General features: G+C 44.6%; 1 protein-coding gene and 1 pseudogene across 1 annotated transcript in view; one reads left to right on the plus strand and one right to left on the minus strand.

Annotated features, from left to right (window-relative positions):
* Positions 1-19,348, plus strand: part of LOC105482039 (EBF transcription factor 2) — a 205,540-nt gene that overhangs the window by 61,434 nt on the left and 124,758 nt on the right. The gene's annotated exons all lie outside the window — the stretch shown is intronic.
* On the minus strand, positions 15,360-15,880 carry LOC112426699 (large ribosomal subunit protein eL21-like; annotated as a pseudogene).

The raw sequence follows: 19,348 nt of genomic DNA on the forward strand, positions 1-19,348 counted from the left end.
CACTGGGCAAATTTCATTACCTGGAAGCTGGGGGTTTCTGGGGTGCAATCAGGCAAATGGGTCTTATGGATTTTTTGCAAGCTCTGTGCCTTGTAAATGTTGGAAAACCTGGATTTTGGGGTATGTTTACATATGCTTTTAATTATATAGTTAATGTAACTGTGTGCTAATCTGACATTCTCATTAAGTCAGCCAATATTGTTTCAGTAAAACAGTGGTTCACAGCGCTCTGTGAAATGCCTGAGTTGTTACAATCTTCCTAAATTTGGGAGATCCAGGCCCTTCTCGGTTTCACATTCCAGAAATAATTTATTTAGATTCTAGTTTACACACAAGTACACATGGAATCACACAAAGGTACACACATTTTGGTTTACTCTTTCCTCTCTTTGACCTTGGTACCCACAACCATGTGCTGCTACAGGAGAAAGCCCCGCATGTGGCAGGGTGGCCAGTGTTGAGGGAATGCCGCTATCCACTACTAAAGAAATGCTTAGTTGTAATGTTTTGGGAAGCAGAAATTGAACAGTTATTTTGGGGTATCTTTTAAATAGCACCCCACTGACATGGAAGGATAAAGTTCGCAAAGCAAAGCTTTTGATTTTTAAATCGACATTGATACCAAGCAGGGAAGTCCTTTGTTATGTCTTCAGCACTCGGGTGTCAGCTGATCCATATGCACCGGTGGGCACACCCAGCGAGTTTTCATAATTCATAAGCAGAGAGGTCCCTGATGAGCAGCGGCTATACACAGCTAGAGCCCGGGGTTGTGCGGAGGAAGCTGGGGCCGGCTGGGGTAAATGCTGGGGATTGGAACTAGGGAGTCCTGGCTTTCCCTGTCATTCCAGCTTCCCCGGTAGTGTTAGGAACCCACAACCTAGTACCAAATTAGTTCCCGGTAGACGGCTGGGGATGAGGGCAGGAGAGTGAATGACACTTTCTCGTTGGAGGCAGTGCTGAGCCTGGAGTCAGAGAACTTGTGTTTAAGGTTTTCTTTTAAATTATAAAATGAAATAACAAAACAAAAAAGTCTGAAGCATAGAAGAAGAAAAAGTCGCTGTAACTTTCAGCCCTTTAGCATCATTATTTTCGCTTTTGTGTGTCCCCTTCTGTCTTTTTCACAGGCGCATTTTAACATGTTTGAGTCCGCACGATTTTGTGGTGTTATTTTAACTTTCACACTGAATGATGCACATTTTCCATGCTCTCATAGACTCTTCATCTTTTTAAAATGGGAAATACTATTCCATTGGGTGGGTAGATATGACATAATGTACATGACCATTTCTACACTGTTTTTGATATATGGGAGTTCCATCTTTGGCTTGTAAAAATGCTGTGATTTGAATGTGCTCGTGCATGCGGAGAGGATGTGTTTGTGATTCCTGGTTCCACTGGAGGTTGGCTAAGTGATTTGTAGAAAGCCATTGGACCACTTTGAATCTTATTTTTTACCAGATAATTGAGATTATTATACCTATTTTATCAACAAATATAAGCCTTATCCATAGAAATTTATAAATTTAACATAATTTATAAAAATATGTTGACATATAATTATACATTTGTATATACTATGTTTACATATGTTATAAAATAACAGAGCACAAATTTTTGCATAGGCCACTCTTGTATGTTTCTGTTTAATTACATGGTGGGTTCTATAATCTGAAAACCAAAATAATTTAAATCACCCTGAACTTTAAAAAAAGAATATAACACTTTCCCCCACCACCTCCCAGAGGTAGAGCAGAGAGAAGGTGCTGGGAAAATCGGGCAGCACTGCTGTGTTACCATTCTTAAAAGCTTAGGGGCCACAGAGTGGCTTCAATGGTCTTGGAAGGTGGTATAAACGCAGATCAATGAAATCGGCATACAGTTCTCCAACCTCCTTTTAGATAGAAATTTCCTTCAGTGTCCTGCCCATGGAGTCTTACATTAAAACTCTTCCCCTGGGAATGATCTGATTTTCACCTTTCACTCCCCATGACCACTTTTTGGTGGAGGTTCAAGGGGCAAGGAGTGAGGAGGAGGGTGAAGGGATGAGGGGGCGGGGCCACAGTTCTCTGGCTGGGGCCTGTGCTGTGGACTCCAGCTGACATAGTGTTCAGGCTCAGTCCCACCCAGCCAGCGTTCTGGGAACTGGGAGAATCAGCAGTTCAGTGTGGGTGTTCTAGGCAGTTTTCTCACCACTTCCCATTTAGCAAATGTCTGAAGGAATAGCTCACAGAATTGGCAGTGGAGTTCAGAACATTGGAGTATGGGAAAGAAGAACTTCAACTGTTTTTGAAGCGTAAATGGGAACTGAAGCCCAGGTGTCTGAGAGCAGAGAACTAAAAATGCTCATCCTAATCCAAACTCTAATTGGGTCAACTTTATATATATTATGAGGGGCTTAAATCACAGGAAACCTCTCTCCCTGACAAATGCAGCGAGGTACCTTTTGTAAAGTTTAGTTCATGAGCTATGTTAGACTCTACCAGACAGCCTTTGGTTCACAGAAAATTTTATCCTATTATCCAGTAATGAAAAACTTAATTTGCATTTAACTGTCAGATTATTTGGAAAATTTACATCTAGATCTTTCCATTTAAGGAAAGGAGAACTGAGCGTCTATTCCATATACTGTTTTGCTAGATGAATAACTGCACAGATTTTTTTTTTTTTTTTTTTTTAAGATGGAGTCTCACTCTGTCACCCAGGCTGGAGTGTAGTGGTGCCATCTCAGCTCACTGCAACCTCTGCCTCCCAGGTTCAAGTGATTCTCCTGCCTCAGCCTCCCTAGTAGCTGGGATTACAGGCACCTGCTACCACTTCTGGCCGATTTTTGTATTTTTGGTAGAGACGGGGTTTTGCCACTTTGGACCAGGCTGATCTCAAACTCCTGACCTCAGGTGATCCACCTCGGTTTCCCAAAGTGCTGGGATTATAGGCATGAACCACCACATTGGGCCTTGCACAGGTTTTTACACTGGAAAATGCAGATGCATGTTGTCTGACTGCATTGGTTCACGCATTTCCCTCCCACTTCTATTGCCCTATCCATTTCATTTTGGAACCCAGATGCTCCATTTTGCCTTGCAACAATTGACACGAATCACAGAGCATCAACTTCATACTCTTGATACAGTGCTAGGTGAGGGAAGATGGGATGGGGGCAGGAATCTGGCCAAGGTCTAGGCCACTCCTGCTGGCTAGAAGTTAGAAGCAAGGAGATGAAAAAAATGCACGTGCAAAGAGAGTGATGCAAGACAGCAGAGCATTGAGACCTCACTGCGTGGTTGGGCTCAAAGTGGTGGCAGCCAAAGCAGGGATCATCAGGGAGGGTGAGAAAGGAGGCTTCTGGGGCACAGCAGGGAGGAGCAAGGCTTAGAGAGGAACAAACAAGAGATGTTCTTCAAGTTTCAGGAGCTGGGAACCAAAACTGTGTGGTAGTTGAAGTTCTCTGCTCATGGACTTTCTACCACTGAGCTGGTTACACCTTCCCCAGGACAGGTCGCAGTTACTCCAGGGGTGAGGGGGCCACCCCCCACCACAGTGCTGGGGTTGCAGTTTTCTCATGGGTTCCCAATGACACCCCTCCCCAACTGCTTTCCTCCAAGGCATTTAGCATCTTTTTTTTTTTTTTTTTTTTTTTTTTTTTTTTTTTTTTGTGGTGGTGGCCTCCCAGTGTCATTAGGCAAGTCAAAGGTCATCGGTCTAGAAATTGACACACTTGACCCATTTCCTTTCTGCGCTGGACCTGGAGTCTGGAGCAGCTCCCCCTGGGACCATGTGAAGGGCTTGAAGCCGAGTCTTCAGTGCTTTCTTCCCATGAGGTGTATAATTCGATATTTATTGCCTCTCTCCCCAACAAGGTCTATGATGCCACTGGGATCCATTCGGTAAAGAATGCTGATCCCCTTTATGAATTTTTGATGGTGGAGGAGGAGCATTGGAGGCCACTGGGGAGCCTTGTGAAATGGAAATGTTTTTTCTTTTTGATCTTTCTTTTCTTTCCTTCCTTCTTTCCAGCACGCTTACCATTGTTGCAATGTCTGGACTTCTCTGAATGTCAGTGTGTACTCTCTTTAAAAGAAGGAAGAATCATAGTTCTTTAAAGCAGCAGCCTCAACACCTCCTTACACATTTAACTGTGTTTACAACAACAGTGGAAACTTTATTCAGGAAGAGAGATGTTCAGGTCAAGAAACAAAAATTCAAAATAAAACAGAGCAACAAATAAGGTCCACTCTGGAATGAGAGAGGATAAAGGATGCCCCTCCCACCCCCGCTGTTCCGTTTTTTGGTGGTCTGAGGGGGTAGCACTCAAGGGACTGAGAGAGTCAGGATCTGTATTTCATTGCTGAGAATTTGACAGCTACAGTGCAAAGCAATACAGTCCTGCTTTTTATTAGCCTGTGTGAGTCCAGCACAGAATGAAGCTTTTTTTTTTTTTTTTCATTTTTCAGAGGTAGAAGTTTTTGCCAAACTATGAGATGATTTAACCACAATTTCCTTCCTGAATTTTTTTTCTAAAAGGGGGGAGGGGATAGTTGGGTGGGTGTTATTGTTTAATACGATTTAAACAGGGTCTCTATTTTGTGGCCGGAACAGCCTTTCATGCCCTTTATCTGTACTGGGATTTCAGCTGGGTTTTTATTTTGGTGACATATGGCCCATCGTATAATAAAAAGAGACGAACCATTCAGATTTAATTTGAGTGGCTAAGGACGTCAGAAGGGCTGCAAGGGGAGGCTGTACCTGAGCTTTCATTTGTTTAAAAAAAAAAATGTGCAGAGAAGTTGAGAAGGTGACTTTTGGAATTAGTTTGGTTTGGAGGCATTAAGTCCCAGATCAAGAGAGAAGGTCAATTTGTAAGTTTGGGAGATATGCCAGCCCTGCTCGCTCTTTTATTGGAGAATTGCCTGTGGGGCCTTTCAGAGTATCTGCCCTTCAGGGGTCCTGTGTTCCACCTGCTTCCCCCTTAAACAGGGAAATGGGCTTTTAAAAATATTACGCAGCACGCCACAGCCATCTCCTGATCCAAATGCCGTGTGGCATGACACAATGTGACTCGAGGGCCGGGGGCAGGGCGAGGGTTTGCAGCTGCCACGCGGAGCCCGTCCGGTGCAGGGACCATTTCTTAGCCCAGCGTGCAGTTCCCTCGGAGGCCACGGCCCACCTGGCCTCCACATACCCTGGCAGCCTGCCCAAATCATTTTCTCTCCTTTCAAACCCAAACACTGTCGTGGAGGAAATGCTTTTTGCATCTGCGGGACACACAGCAACTTGTGATGGTTTTGTGCGCTTTGGGTGTGACAGTGACAGAGTCAGCAAAAAGATTCGTGCAGTCACACAGGAATCTCACCATCGTTTTCTATGTGGATCCTTCACACGGGTGTGTTTTCAGATGAGCTACGGTATTCGGCGAACCCTCCGTGTCACAATATAAGGGTGCTGCGTGGTTTGAGCAGCCCGTTTTCCAGCCTGAAGCCACTGCAAGCTTCAGAATGAACCCTACCCCTCCTCCCCGGCCCGCCAATGTCAGACCCGTTATTTACCTTCCATGTCTTAATGCGCACCTTTGGCATCGTCTTTTACAACCTTTCATTACTGCATGGATTGTGTCCACTGTGCACTGAAGGGCCCCTTTGTGTTGCTTCCGATTAACTGCAACGACAGCATTTGATACCACTGCATTTGATACGGCACACGGAGGAAGGCGCCTTGGTTATGTTTCCTTGGGCAAAGCACATGCCATGGCGGGGTTGAGTGTGGGGGTCCCATTTCCTGGGTGCGCTCAGACTCTGAACCTGCAGCCACAGGGCTAAGCGCACCTTTCCTCTTTCATTCATGTGGGGCTCAGGAGGGCTGCACCTTGTTTTCTTTAGTTCCCAGAGACAGCTTGGTTTCGACCATTGCTGCGATGCCCCTCATCGCCATCATGGGATAACCAGGATGACCATCTCGGCCGCTCTTCTAGCCAGCTGCCAATAGCATTCCTGGTTTATTTGGAGCAACTTGGAGATCCCTGCTAACAGCCATCTTGATGGGAAACAGCACTATAATTGCTTGGGGAGAAAGGCAGGCATTTAGCAGTCGTAAAAGAAAATCTGCCCACCACCAAACCAAATGCCGCTGCTCTCCTTCCATGTGGTGGCCACCTTACTCCCCACCGGAGGCCCCTGGAGGGGGGCCTGGGGCTTCCCTGGCTTTTTAATCCTCTCCATTTTGAATCTGGGGTTTGCCTTGATTCTTTCTTGTTCCTTTGGGGGTAGACCAAGCACATGGGGAGGGGGCTGCAGTGTTCAATGCATGCTTTCTGGGGCTTCCAGTGTGACGAGGGTTCGGTGACAGGAGCTTCTGACGGCCTCTGGGGCTGCCCAGCAGCCTGTGACCACAGTTGATCAGCTGGGGGTTTATGGTGCTCTCTCCCTCTTCAAAGTGACAATGGGATAGGGCCAAGAAAAAAAAATTACAGTAAAGCTCAAATCAAACCAAAAGTCAGGCTAGAGGGGAACATAATGAAATAATAATGATCCCTAACTTTTTCCCCTTCTATGGGCATCACAGAGGTTGCTTTCTTCCCTCAGGTACTCATGTTGTCTTAGTCTCTGTCTACAGTCCCCAACTCACCTTATATTTCTGTAGCTAGGAAAATGTGTCTTTGACACGTGTCACAGAAGAAACTGTCAGCCAATAGTATTTGTACATCTGCACTTCAGGCAAGGAAGTCAAAGCTGACTTGGAATGAACCCTGTTCATGCCAGGGGTCAGATCAGAGAGGACCACCGCTTCCTCGCCCGGGAACAAAGGCATAACTAGCTTGTCTGAAGAAGGTGCTTTCTTCATGCTCCTGACCTCCTTTCTTTCTCTTCTTCCTCCTCCTCTTGCTCTTCTACTTACCTTCTTCTGTCGTGGTCAGAACACAGCTGGGGGCAAGAGAGAAAATTCAGGGTTTTGTGGCTTGGCAAATCAATGATCACTCCTCATGCATTTATCAAGCACCCCTCTTCATGTGGGGTGCTGTGTAGAAAATGTGCAAAATCACAGGCCTTACCCGCTTTAACTGGGGGAAGGAAGCTCGTGTTTGATAGAGGAATTGGGTTCAGCCGGGCTGAAGTGTCTACTGCTCTGTCCAGGATTAAATGAGATAAACTATGGGGAAGTACCTGATCCACTGGGGGCATGCGACGTGCACGTATTAAGGGGATAGCTCTGAGACCCCGCCCTGCCCTTCGCTGCACCCCCGAGCCACCTCTCCCTTGCACAGAGGTGCCTGATAGTCAGAGATTCATGCCAGGGAATGAGGGCAGGCTCTGGGTTTGGAAATGCCTCTGCTGTATTCCCTAATCAGATCTCAGTCAGATAACAGCTCAGACCTGGGAACATGAGATTTTAATGTGAAATGAATAAGTACCCTGAGACTGAAGCTTGTCACTGCTGCACATCTGGAATCACTTACAGCTGGGTAAATTCACTGGGAGCTGCAACTCAAGAGAACATGGAGTTTAAAAGGAGGTGCACAGCGCGTTCCTTTTAATGTCTAAACAGTCTGATGTTGACAAGCCTTTCACATTAACCCCAAAGTGGCAAAGTTTAAACCCTTTATTATCCGATTCTGTTTGGCAAATCATTTAGAGGCTTAAGAGTCCGTGTTTACCGGGAAAAGGCCAATCTTTATTTTTGTCTTCTTCCAACACAAGCAACCCTAATGTGTACACATTTATGTTTACTTAGAAGGTTTAAAAGACCTTCAGCATTAAGTGAGAATCAGGCTAGAGAAAAAAGTTATTTTTATTTATTTTTAAGAAAGCCCCTCATCTCTTTAGAACACAAAAGGCATGAGCACTGCAAACTCTGGAAACTATATCAGATTAACAAATAAGTAAAGAAGAAATACAGGAAATGGTTTCCAAATATTATTAGTCCTCAGTCGAAATAGATTGTATCTTGGCAGCTCACCGCAACTCTGTGTCATTTTCCTAAGGATTTGCCCAGAATGTTATGAGTGACTCTAAAGATGGTGAATGGTAGTTTGGGTTCTATTGGGGACTACAAAATATTATGGAAGTTAGAAAGCTTAACAGTCGAACAGTGCTTAATAACCATCTCTTGGACCTGTTTCCAAATTGGCAAAATTATATAGATCTGCATTACAGCATGTGGAAGAACATGGAAAAAGACTGCAAGTGGTTTCAAGACCTAGATTCAATAATAATTTCATAATTTTAACCACATCATGAAAAGCAATGAAGACGTTTTAATTTATCTTCATAAAAAGGATGATGCAAGAGAGTTGAATTTTTTAATTTTCATTGGAGGAGGGTTTTCATAGCAATTGAATTTATTATTATTTCATTTTAAAGAAGACCCCAAACTAAGAACTTGGGTAAATCTGACTCTACAGAAGGGATCTCTGTGGACGTTTCTGGCATTGGTTTGAATCCTATCGAAGAAGTTCATGAAGATTAAGATTGCAGCATAGTTTTGACCACAGCTGTTCATCCTTTAGATGTAGTTTGTAACTTTTCTTTGGCAGCTGCTCAAGTTCAAATCTGAAATCACCAGTTATCAACTTTGCTGAAACAGAATTTTCAGATTCTGGGATAATTTTCTGCATATTAACCCTCCTTGGTAATCGTGTGCACTGTGTCAATTTTTACCACTCGGGATACTGTAGAGTTACTGTAGAAATGAAAATAAAACTTTTTAGAATGTTGCTTGGGAACATAAATACTCATTTAACATAATCCTGCAGGTCTGGGTTAGGCAAGCAAAAGATGAAAGACTCTTAGAATCTTGTTTATACAAAAGTATTTCCTATAGCACAGTTTTTAAAACTGAAAATGAAATCAGGCTCTGTACATTTCAAATATTTCATTTAATAAAGCCAGTGCATATGATCGCATATTAAGAACCTGCAAAGCATATTATTCAACTTATAAAGGCTTAGATGTGTACTTAACCCTATCGCACTATTTAACCTGGAAAAATGTGCATCTGAATTTTATCCTAGAGAAGTGATAAGAAAGGAATCTGATACTGCTTTCAGCGTCTGTCTACATTACATTATGTGCCTGTGGTGTGTTTTACTGAGCCCGTTGATTCTGTACAAACTAAACTTCATCGAGAATGAAACCTCCAAGGCCTTTCAGCTTTGCATGATGTAAACTGCTGTAAAATTTGAAACATGTATCGTTTCTTTCATTTTCCCCTGTAGTCCCTGCTCCCCGGGCTGAGCAGAGGATGTGATTTTCAGCGCAGTAGTTCCTGTGTTAACAGGAGCTTCTGAGGCCAGGATGTGAAGTTTCATTTTATTTTTTCTGACTTGGGTGTATGGTGTTTTAGGAGTGGGATTTCGAGCCGAGGCTGCAACGGCTTTAACTTTGTGGCCTCTGATTAATCTCTTTGCTTTGTGTTTCTGGTAGAAACACCACCACCACCGAAGGTAACGCTTATTTGAGAAATTGATGTCAGCTTAGTAACAAGAGGGGCGGGGCAGCCGGTAGCTTGATTGTTCTGGATGAGCTATCAGGGATCTGCTGGGAATACTGGTGTTTTGACCCTGATGGCCCTCAAAGTGCTGAGTGTGGAAAATGGGAAGTCTCCTCGGATCTCAAAATGCACAGGATGTCAGAAAAATGCAGTTCTTGGAAAACTGTATTTTTTTGGCTAGAGTAGGATGGGGGGCAGGGGGAGTTTGGCAGGAAGGAAAGCAGGGACTCATAATTATTTTGCTGTCCAAGTTCCAGTGTCTTTATTGTTACTATATTTGTATATCATCAGAAATATTTTTTAAAATACTAACTAAAATATGTTCTAAATCACTTAATTGAAGAGTCAAATTCTAACTCAGTTGTTTGTTTAGTCCACACCACATTAAAAGTTCAAACTAAGATTTTACCAAGTTTTCTGGCTCTAGGCACTAATTGATATCTAAATCAGCTTTTCCCAGTCAGGTAAAAGGATAGTTTTCACTTTGATCACTGGGATACTTCTCCAGCAATTGTTTCAGCTATAGTCAGTGTAAGGAGATACAGTGTACTTGGATGAAATCTTTCATTTACTCTTACTTTCTGGGGATGGTCAGGCCTGCAGGATGAAGCCACTGGTTGCTCACATCAGCAGTGGGATGACCGGAAGTCAGTGGGAGATGCTGGCAAGAGCACTAGGTGAGGAGTCTTGGGTCCTGGAGCCTGGTCTGGTTTTGTCCACTCCATCTGTGACCTGTGCCACTTCCCCTTGGTGCTTAGTGAGCTCATTCGTAAAATCAGAGTCAGACAACATGATCTCACCTGCCTCTTCCTACTCTAAAATTTGTGTGTTTGGTAAGAACTGTAAAATCTTTTGCATTGTTTCCATTTGGAATTCTCATAGACAGAGATGTGGTACTCAGATCTCACATTTTCTGGAAATGAGCAGAGAGCCCTATAAGTTTTCTAATAGAAATGAAAAGCTTAGGCTGGATGTGGTGGCTCACACCTGTAATCCCAGCACTTCGAGAGGCTGAGGTGGGTGAATTGCTTGCTCCCAGGAGCTTGAGACAAGCCTGGGCAACATAGTGAGACCCTGTCTTTATAAAAAGTACAAAAATTAGCCATTTGTGGTGGCGCATACCTGTTGTCCCAGCTACTAGGGAGGCTGAGGTGGGAAGATCGCTTGAGCCCAGGAGGTGGAGGCTGCCGTGGGCCGTGATCACATCACTGCATTCCACCTGGGCTACAGAGCGTGACCCTGTCTCAAAAAAATAAAAAGAAAAACAGACTAGCTTCAAGGGGGAAAAACAGTCTAACAAAGCAGACAGATTTGAGGATGGAAATATGATTTGAGAGTTGTTATTTTCTTTTAAGTTAACTTTTATTAGCATGTAGTTTGCATTTTTAAAAAGTTAAATTTGTTCCTTCGCTGACTTTGCCCACCTTTGGAAATTCCACCTCCTCCTAAATTTTCAAAGGGAAGTCCAAAATATTGCTTAACTGTGCATTGAAGCCAGTCCAGTGTGGTAGGAAACAGAAGATCTGCCCTGTAAATATGATCCGGAGTAGAACAGGATCAAAGGCACTGAAACGGCTTCAGTAATATTCTGTTTAGGGGACGGAGGCCGGGCAGGGGAAAGAGAGGTAATTAGCTAAAAGGATGGAATCAGCATTTAAAAATCCCCAAATACATATCTTAATGTTAACTTTTTATTTTTATTTTTTGAAATCTGCCCAAGTTCATATTTACCTGAGAGACCAGTTGGCACCTAAGGACAGCCTGGTTCTCTCAGGTAAATAACAAACACTTTGCAGGCCGCCTAATTGTGTTCCATACCCTGGAGACTGCAGGCCTCCCGGGTAAATGCTGTGCTTTGGAAACTCAATGAAAAAGGAACACACAAATGTGCATCCAACTAGAGCCCAGGACAGAGCCTGCAGAGGAAACCAAAGCTCCCACTCTTGGAGTGGGACAAGGTTGGGTGGGAGTTGGGGAGAGAGGGACTTACTTTGAAATGTAAGGCAAGCTCAAACATGATTTATGAAAAAGGTTATTTTCAAAAAATAAAAAAAGCCAAACTACATTGTATTGCATATTGTACCTGCTTGTTTTCATATGAAATATCATCTCCCCTAGTCTTTGAAATACAGCTTGTATTGCCTGTGATTTTACACATTGTGGCCCACTCGGCCCCCATCGTCCCCACGTATACTTTGAGCATGAGGCACAGTGCCTGGGAACATTGGGCCTGGGTCCCGGCTTCCTCATCTTCCTGTGTGACCCTCAGCAAACCACGTTTCCTCTCTGGCCTCCTTTTTGTTGGTCTGCAAAATGAGGCAGGGGTTTCCATAGTCTCTTAAATCCTTTTTTTGCTCCAACAGTCTATGAAATAATCCAGGGATTTTGCGTCAGGCTTAAAAGTCGTTATGTGTCCATTAGAGGTCATCTCACGCTGCCCACCCAGATTCTAAACTTTACTTCCACTGATGACAGAGGCGGTTCATTCAATCCTCCCAAACCACACCATCCCCATCCAAAATATACCACCCCAAAGCCACCCCCAGAGGAAAGTGCTGTTTGCTGGCGGAAGTCAGAGGCAGCTCTTCCCATCTCAGACCCAAGGCGAGGGACGGTGCCTCCCTCAATCCCTGGTTATAGGTGAACCAAGCTTGTAATTTTCGGCTCCCTCGGGTTCTGCAAAGGAGGGGACCTTGTGATCCGTGATTGCTGTCATCAGGGAGAGCCTGTCTGACGTGAGGCCTGGAAAGCCTCTCTCCTGGTCAGCATGCTCCTCTCTCTTGATTTCTGCAGCCTAGCTCTCCCCTTTGCATTCCGGGGAACAGCCACGCAGTCCCCACTCTCTGTTCAGGATCCTTGTCTGTCAGCTGGAGCCAGCTCTGCCACCCCCTTGCAGAGCACTAACCTTTTGATTTAACTTATTTGCCACAGCAGGACTATCACCGAAAGGGGAACAATACGCCCTGGCCATCTGGCCTTGGCCGCCCGAGGCACCCAGCCTTGCAGCCCAGGGTTCTTGGAGGGGCCGCTGTGAGCTGTAGAGATTCCCACCAGCCTCCCTAGACGGGTGCCCTATTTTTGTTTTTTTGCAAATCAACCTTTTAAAATCCAGATGCAGGCTATAGCCAGTGACTCAGAAAACCATAAATAATACAGCAGCCTTAGCTCAAGGAAAAAAAAAAAAAAACCACACACACACACACACACACACACACACACACACACACAAAGGTGTATCTATCATTATACTTAGCCAGTAACAAGCCAAAGGTAAAGTTTTGTGGTTTTTTTTTTTTCTTCCCCATGACCCTTAAGCAAGTGTGACAGGCATTAACCTATCAATATTAGTGAGTGATTTAAAATACCAACCAACATTTGCCTGCAATAATTTCTGTTGTAAACGACTCCTTCTGGGCCCTCCTACCAGTAATTCAGCGCTCATAAATCAGAACCCAGAACGCGGTGCTTGCCTCTTGCCCTGGGCGATTCTCGAGGTCTTTTTTTGGGGGGTGGGGTCTGGAATCCATTCACATTGTAGTGTTTCCCTCTTGTCTCTGCTGCCACCTTCAAACAGGGCATTGAAGAGAACATGGGTCTGCGAAATGAGACTGAACTCTGTTGCCCAGGATGCCTCCGAACTTTATTCTGGTGACAGGAGGTACTGGCTTCTTTTTTCATCACTCTTTCTGGACACACTGCCAAGGAGCTAAGCTGGCTTTTGTTGGAGGGAATTCCATCTAGATTTTTCCACATTAGCCAGGTGTGTTGGAAGGTCCACTCCAAGATGGGAATTTTTGTTGAGGTGAAACTGCTAAGAGTGGAGGTTGCCGGGTGCGGTGGCTCATGCCTGTAATCCCAGCACTTTAGGAGGCTGAGGCAGGAGGATTGCTTGAGCCCAGGAGTTCAAGACCAGCCTGGGCAACATAGTTAGACTCTTTCCTACAGAAAACATAAAAAATATTAGCCAGGCATGGTGGCATGTGCCTGTAGTCTCAGTTACTCAGGAGGCTGAAATGGGAGGGTCGCTTGAGCCCAGGGGTTCAAAGCTGCAGTGAGCTGTGATCATGTCACTGTACTCTGGCCTGGGTGACAGAGCAAGATGCTGTCTCTAAATAAAAAAATAAGTAAATTAAGTGGAGGTCGCAGATACAAGAACAAGAAGAGACGGAGAAGAACAGCAGCAGTGAGTGACCCAGCATGAGGGAAGCAGGCACAGGGAAGTAAGAGGTGATGGAAAGTTCTGGACAAGGCGTAATGCAAGCACCAACCTGGCCAGAACCAGCAGGCCTCATTTCTGCAGGCTGCATCCTTCTGACCCACATTCTGGCTTGCAGAGGCAACTTGGGTACAGTCATGCAACCAAATAACATACCCACTTCAAGGAAGGTAATTTCTTTAGAGTTAAGAGATTTATTAGGGGAGCCTGAAGAGTGGGGAGGGGGTGTCAGGGAGGGACTGAGACCCATCTGGTTTGTTGTGGGTCTTTTTTTATTAGAAGAGAAAAAAAAATCGCTCTGTGGGTTCATATGTCTAAGGAGAGCTCAATTAAAGTTATTTGCTGGAGCTTAAAATATGCCCGCACCTGCTTCAGCGTCAGGCTCTGAGACCGACACATGCTCCCAGAAGGTGGAGCAGATGAAGGCTCCTGTCGAGGCGAATGGAAGAGCAGGGGACAGACTTTCACTCATGCTTTGGTACCAGCCTGGGATGGGGATGCCAGCAAGCAACCCGGAGGCAGCGTCCTGGTTCATCTGGAAACCAGAGCCTGTGGTCAGCCCTGCCTGGCTGCAGTCCTCTGCAACTGCCTCTCTGGGTCAGGAGGATGCTTCTCTTTCTAAGCAGACCGGAAAGAATAGATCCAGCAGAGGGAACGACATAAAGAGACTGTATTACCTTAACCAAGTCACTTGCATCTCTGGGTGGCCCTTTCCTCTTGATACTAGGAAGGTCATAAAATCTGTTCCAGAGCTTCGTGGTGAGGATAAAAACTAATGATGGCTAACATTCACCATGCATCACACACTGTGCTAAGCCTGCCTTACACATCATCCCGTTGACTTTTCACTGCAACCCCAAGAGACAGGTATTGTTGTCAGGCATGGTGGCATGTGCCTGTAGTCTCAGTTACTCAGGAGGCTGAAGTGGGAGGGTCACTTGATCCCAGGAGTTCAAAGCTGCAGTGAGCTGTGATCGTGCCACTGCCCTCCAGCCTGGGTGATAAGGAAACTGGTGCGAGGAGAGATTTTGCCTGGATCCATCTGACCCCAAACCTGACCTTTGAGCCACCCTGCCTCAAAGGAGACTCATGAGTGAGAAAGAAATTCCAAATAATACAACGATAAAGTTACTTGCCCTAAGATGGGCTCTAGTGAAGCAAACATGCTCTCATTGAATATGCTCTTTGCCCTGTTGCCATCTCAGTTTAGAAAGTGTCCTCCCAGGATGGATGCCCAATGGATGTGGGTACTGCACTTTCTGTCTCCCGGAAGGGAGTCCAGACCTGGAAGAATTCGGAAGGGTCAGCGGGCCTTCACCCCTGCTCTCAAAAGCACAGGAGAACTCTGGAGACAAGAGTCTCCATTATCTTCTATTTTCTGAAACAGGTGATTGATCTCAGAGCCTCGCTTTCTAGCTCTCAGGGCTTGATGAATTCTTTTATTCCGGATTCCTAGGCTTTTCACAAGAAATGGAGCCAGTTTTAGACACCAAGGAAGGAATTCACGAATGGGACAGAGAGGAATTTGCTAGCTCTCATTGATGGAGTTTGTCATTACACAGACCTGAACCTAAATCTTTTTAGACAATTCCTCCTTCAGGGTTTCACTTTGAGATGTCTTTTTTTTTTTTTTCAGCCCAGAGGTCTTTTATTTTATTTTTTTTTAACACTCATTATGCCATGAATTCATAGGGAATAGGTTCCAGCAGCTCAGGCTCCTTCCCATTGGTTCTCACAAAGTGTGCTTCTCTGGGTGGAGCAGGCTGGCGCTTCAGTTGAACCCAGGTACCTTTCTCTTTGGCTTCTTTCTTTTTCTGATCATTTTCCTTCACGCGTTTCAGGAAGCTATCTCAGCTCTTAGAGTGCTTAATGTGCTCAATATGTACATTAATTCTCTTGGCAAGAATCTTGCCCTTAACTTCTTTGTTTACAACAATGCCAATAGCATGCTGGGTAACGTTGTAGACTCTCCCAGTTTTGCCATGGTAACACTTGTGGGGCATTCCTTTTTGAACGGTACCCATTCCCTTGATGTCTACGATATCACCTTTCTTATAGATTCGCATATACGTGGCCAAAGGAACAACTCCATGTTTTCTAAAAGGCCTAGAGAACATATATCGGGTGCCTCTCCTCTTTCCCTTTGTGTTCGTCATTTTGGCAAATTACTGGAAGATGGCGGTTCCGGCCAAAAGGAAAAGGTGTCTCCAATCTGGGGGAGAGAATCCAGAGATCAATGACCATTAATCTCCATTTGAAGGGGACTCTTTGGTTGTGTGATTCACTGAGATTCTTTTTTTTAAAAATCAAAACCTTTTGATCATTTTAAGTTTTTAAAAAAATTATTTGTGGTAAAATATACTTACCGCCTTAACCATCTTTAAATGTGCAGTTCAGTAGTGCTAAGTACATTATTGTGCAGCCATCACCATCATCCAGCCTCAGAAATTTCATCTTATAAAACTGACACTCTGCTGGGCATGGTGGCTCGTGCCTGTCATCCCAGCACTCAGGGAGGCCTAGGTGGGCATATCACTTGAGGTCAGGAGTTCAAGACCAGCCTGGCCAACACAGTGAAACTCCGTCTCTACAAAAAAAATACAAAAATTAGGTGTGGTGGTGCATGCCTGTAATCCCAGCTACTGGGGAGGCTGAGGCAAGAGAATCACTTGAACCCAGAGGGGTGGAGGTTGCGGTGAGTTGAGATCATGCCACAGCACTCCAGCCTGGGCGACAGAGTGAGAATCCGTCTCAAACAAGCAAACAACAAACAAACAAAATCACCTCACAATCTACCCATTAAACAGCAACTCCCATTTTCCCCTCCCCCCAGCCACTGGTAACCACCATTCTGCTTTCTGTGTCTATGAATTTGACTGTTCTATGAACCTCATGTACGTGGGATTATACAATATTTGTTTATAACTAGTTTGTTTCACTTAGCGTAATGTCCTCGAGGCTTATCCATGTTGTCACGTATGTCAGAATTTCCTTCATTTTTAAGGCTGAAGACTATTCCACTATATGGTTATACCATATTTTTCTATCCTTTCATCTGTTGATGGACACTTTGGGTTGCTTCCCCCACTTGGCAATGGTGAATCACACTGCTTTGAACATTATACAAATGACTCTTCAAACCCTGCTTCCAGTTCTGGGGAGATAGAGACCCACAAATGGAATTGCTAGATCATGATTCACCGAGATTAAGTAGCTGTGAAGTGTCCTGTCCTTCATTATATAGCCTACCCGTGTGCAGAAAAATATACTGACTACAGCCTATACTTCGGGGACATTTAAAAAGTTTTTATGCTGATTCTTTCAGTTAAGCTGCATACTGTAAGTGCATATTGTATGCATGTACAAACTCTTGAGTATATACTGTGTGTATATATGCTGTGTGCACCAGGCACTGTAGTAAGTGCTTTATCTGGCTACTGGAAACCTCATTTCATCTTCTGAATGACACTCCTATTTGGCAGGTTCTATCCTTACCCTTGTTTTACATGTGAGTTTCCTGAGGCTGAGAGATTAAGAAATTTGCCCCAGTTTTAACTGGAGGAACATAAACTCAAACCTAGGCATTCTGACTTCAGAGCTGCAGTCTGAGTTGCTACTCTTTGCTGCATTCATGGAGACAGAGTAAGGAAACTAGTCCTTCAATGCATCCTCACTCTTGCCCCCAACACACATAGATTTATGATTTTTTGATTTTACAATGGTGTGAAAGTGATATGCATTCAGTAGAAGCTGTACAAATTCCCATACAACCATGCTGTTTTTCACTTTCAGTACAGTATTCAATAAATGACATGAGCTAGTCAACATTTTATTATAACATAGGCTTTGTGTTAGACGATTTAGCCCAACTATAGGCTAATGTAAATGTTCTGTACACATTCAAGGTAGTTTAGAGTAATAAGCTATGATGCTTAGTAGGTTGGATGCATTAAATGCATTTTTGATTTGTGATATTTTCAATTTATATTGAACTTATTGGGATATAACTCCATTGTATGTTGAGCATCTGTACATGGATCCAATTCTCTACCCAAAAAAGAACTCCGTTTTTCTTTGTATCTTCTAAAACTTAGCTACAGATTTTGAAGCTCTTGCCTTAGCCTCTGTTCTTAGCAATGGTTTAATAAACATTCATCTTTTCCTTTCCTGCCTCTCCCAATGTCAGTTCCTCTCTAGCAACATGCCGTGTGCACCATTAGTTGGAGGTTTGATTTCCCAAATACATAGACCCATCTGCATTTCATTGCATCATCTCTGATGATGAATTTGTTCATTAGCCTCCTTCTCTCCATTTATTGTAGCGGCATGCATGGCAGCTTTTCTATGGTTACTTCTATGCATTGTTGACATTGGCTCTAGGATTTATATATGTTCAGGGATGGTGTCTGGGCAGGCCCTCTAGTGACAGTCTATAGAAGAGGATCTCTGGCCAACCATGTGACGGGAAGGGCACCACAGCTTGTTGTGGCTGTAGCTTTGTTGCCTTGGTCTGGAGAATTTCTCCTTGCCTTCTCATACACCCCAGCATGCTAGCTATCTGGATTTGGAGAGAAAGGTATGTGGGCTGCCTGGCTTTACTGACTCTCTTACTACCCAAATGGCAAGAAGGTTTGCAACAGGAGAAGGCAGGAAGATCAGGCTCAGTCTTTTCTGAGGAACTCAGAGAGGAGAGGGGCCAAGGCGCTGTCTCATTAGGATTTTGAGAAAGAACTTGGGCTTGTTCATAAAGACCGTTCAGAAACCTCTGTCCTATGCTTTATGTAATAGAATAAAGCCCCCTCAGAGTTAACAGCAAATCTCTCAGGTTGCATTTACCTTCTTGCATCTATGGTTCCCTTTCTTTCTGCCTAAGTAGATATGCTATTGTTTGCAAGGGTGTGGATGAAGGTAGAGTCCAGGAAGTGATTTCCTCTGAGTCCCAGGAGCTTCTAGGAAAAGGCTTGGGATGGTGTGGGAAGAGTAGGGAAGAAAAGCAGTGCCCTGCAATACATTGCAACCACACCCCTCCTTCCTTCTGGAGCAGGGTTGAGTGACTTATGCCACGTACACCTGTTCTTGAATTGCCAGGTGATGAATCAAAATCTCCAAAAGCCTAGGCAGCCTCATCCCTGACTTGGAAAACCATGGATTGTCTCTAAGCCTTTAAATGCTTTGTCTCTAAAGCCTCAGGCCTTGAGCAAAAGCCCTCTTGCCCTTTGAGAAGCAGCCAGCCTGGCCCGGAGTTGGGTTGAATGGACCTCTGGTTGGATGACTGAACGTTACCTGTCCTTTTTTTCCTTCAACTTCTCCCACTTTGCACTGTTGCAACCTATGCCCCAAATGATCAGTTGGGGAGGTGACAGTCCTCCACATTTAGTCATTCCTGGGTGACAGGCTCCTTGTTCATAGAGTGCAGGGGCCAACTGCAATCAGGATAACTGAGGGCAGGACGCGCTTTGCTGATGCTCTAGCAGAGGAAATTGCAGTTTTGCTGCCCTTGGCCAGGTACGGATTGTTGGGGTTCACTCTGCTCTACTTGATCTGCTGTTTGCCATTCTAGTAAATGCCCTCCCCATCTTTCACCCTGGGAGGGCTATGGTGACTGCCTCAAGAGGTGACTCTAGGGGCCCTACAATGAGTTCATGGGTGAGG

Source organism: Macaca nemestrina, chromosome 8 (assembly GCF_043159975.1).
Source record: "Macaca nemestrina isolate mMacNem1 chromosome 8, mMacNem.hap1, whole genome shotgun sequence".
Lineage (NCBI taxonomy): Eukaryota > Metazoa > Chordata > Mammalia > Primates > Cercopithecidae > Macaca > Macaca nemestrina.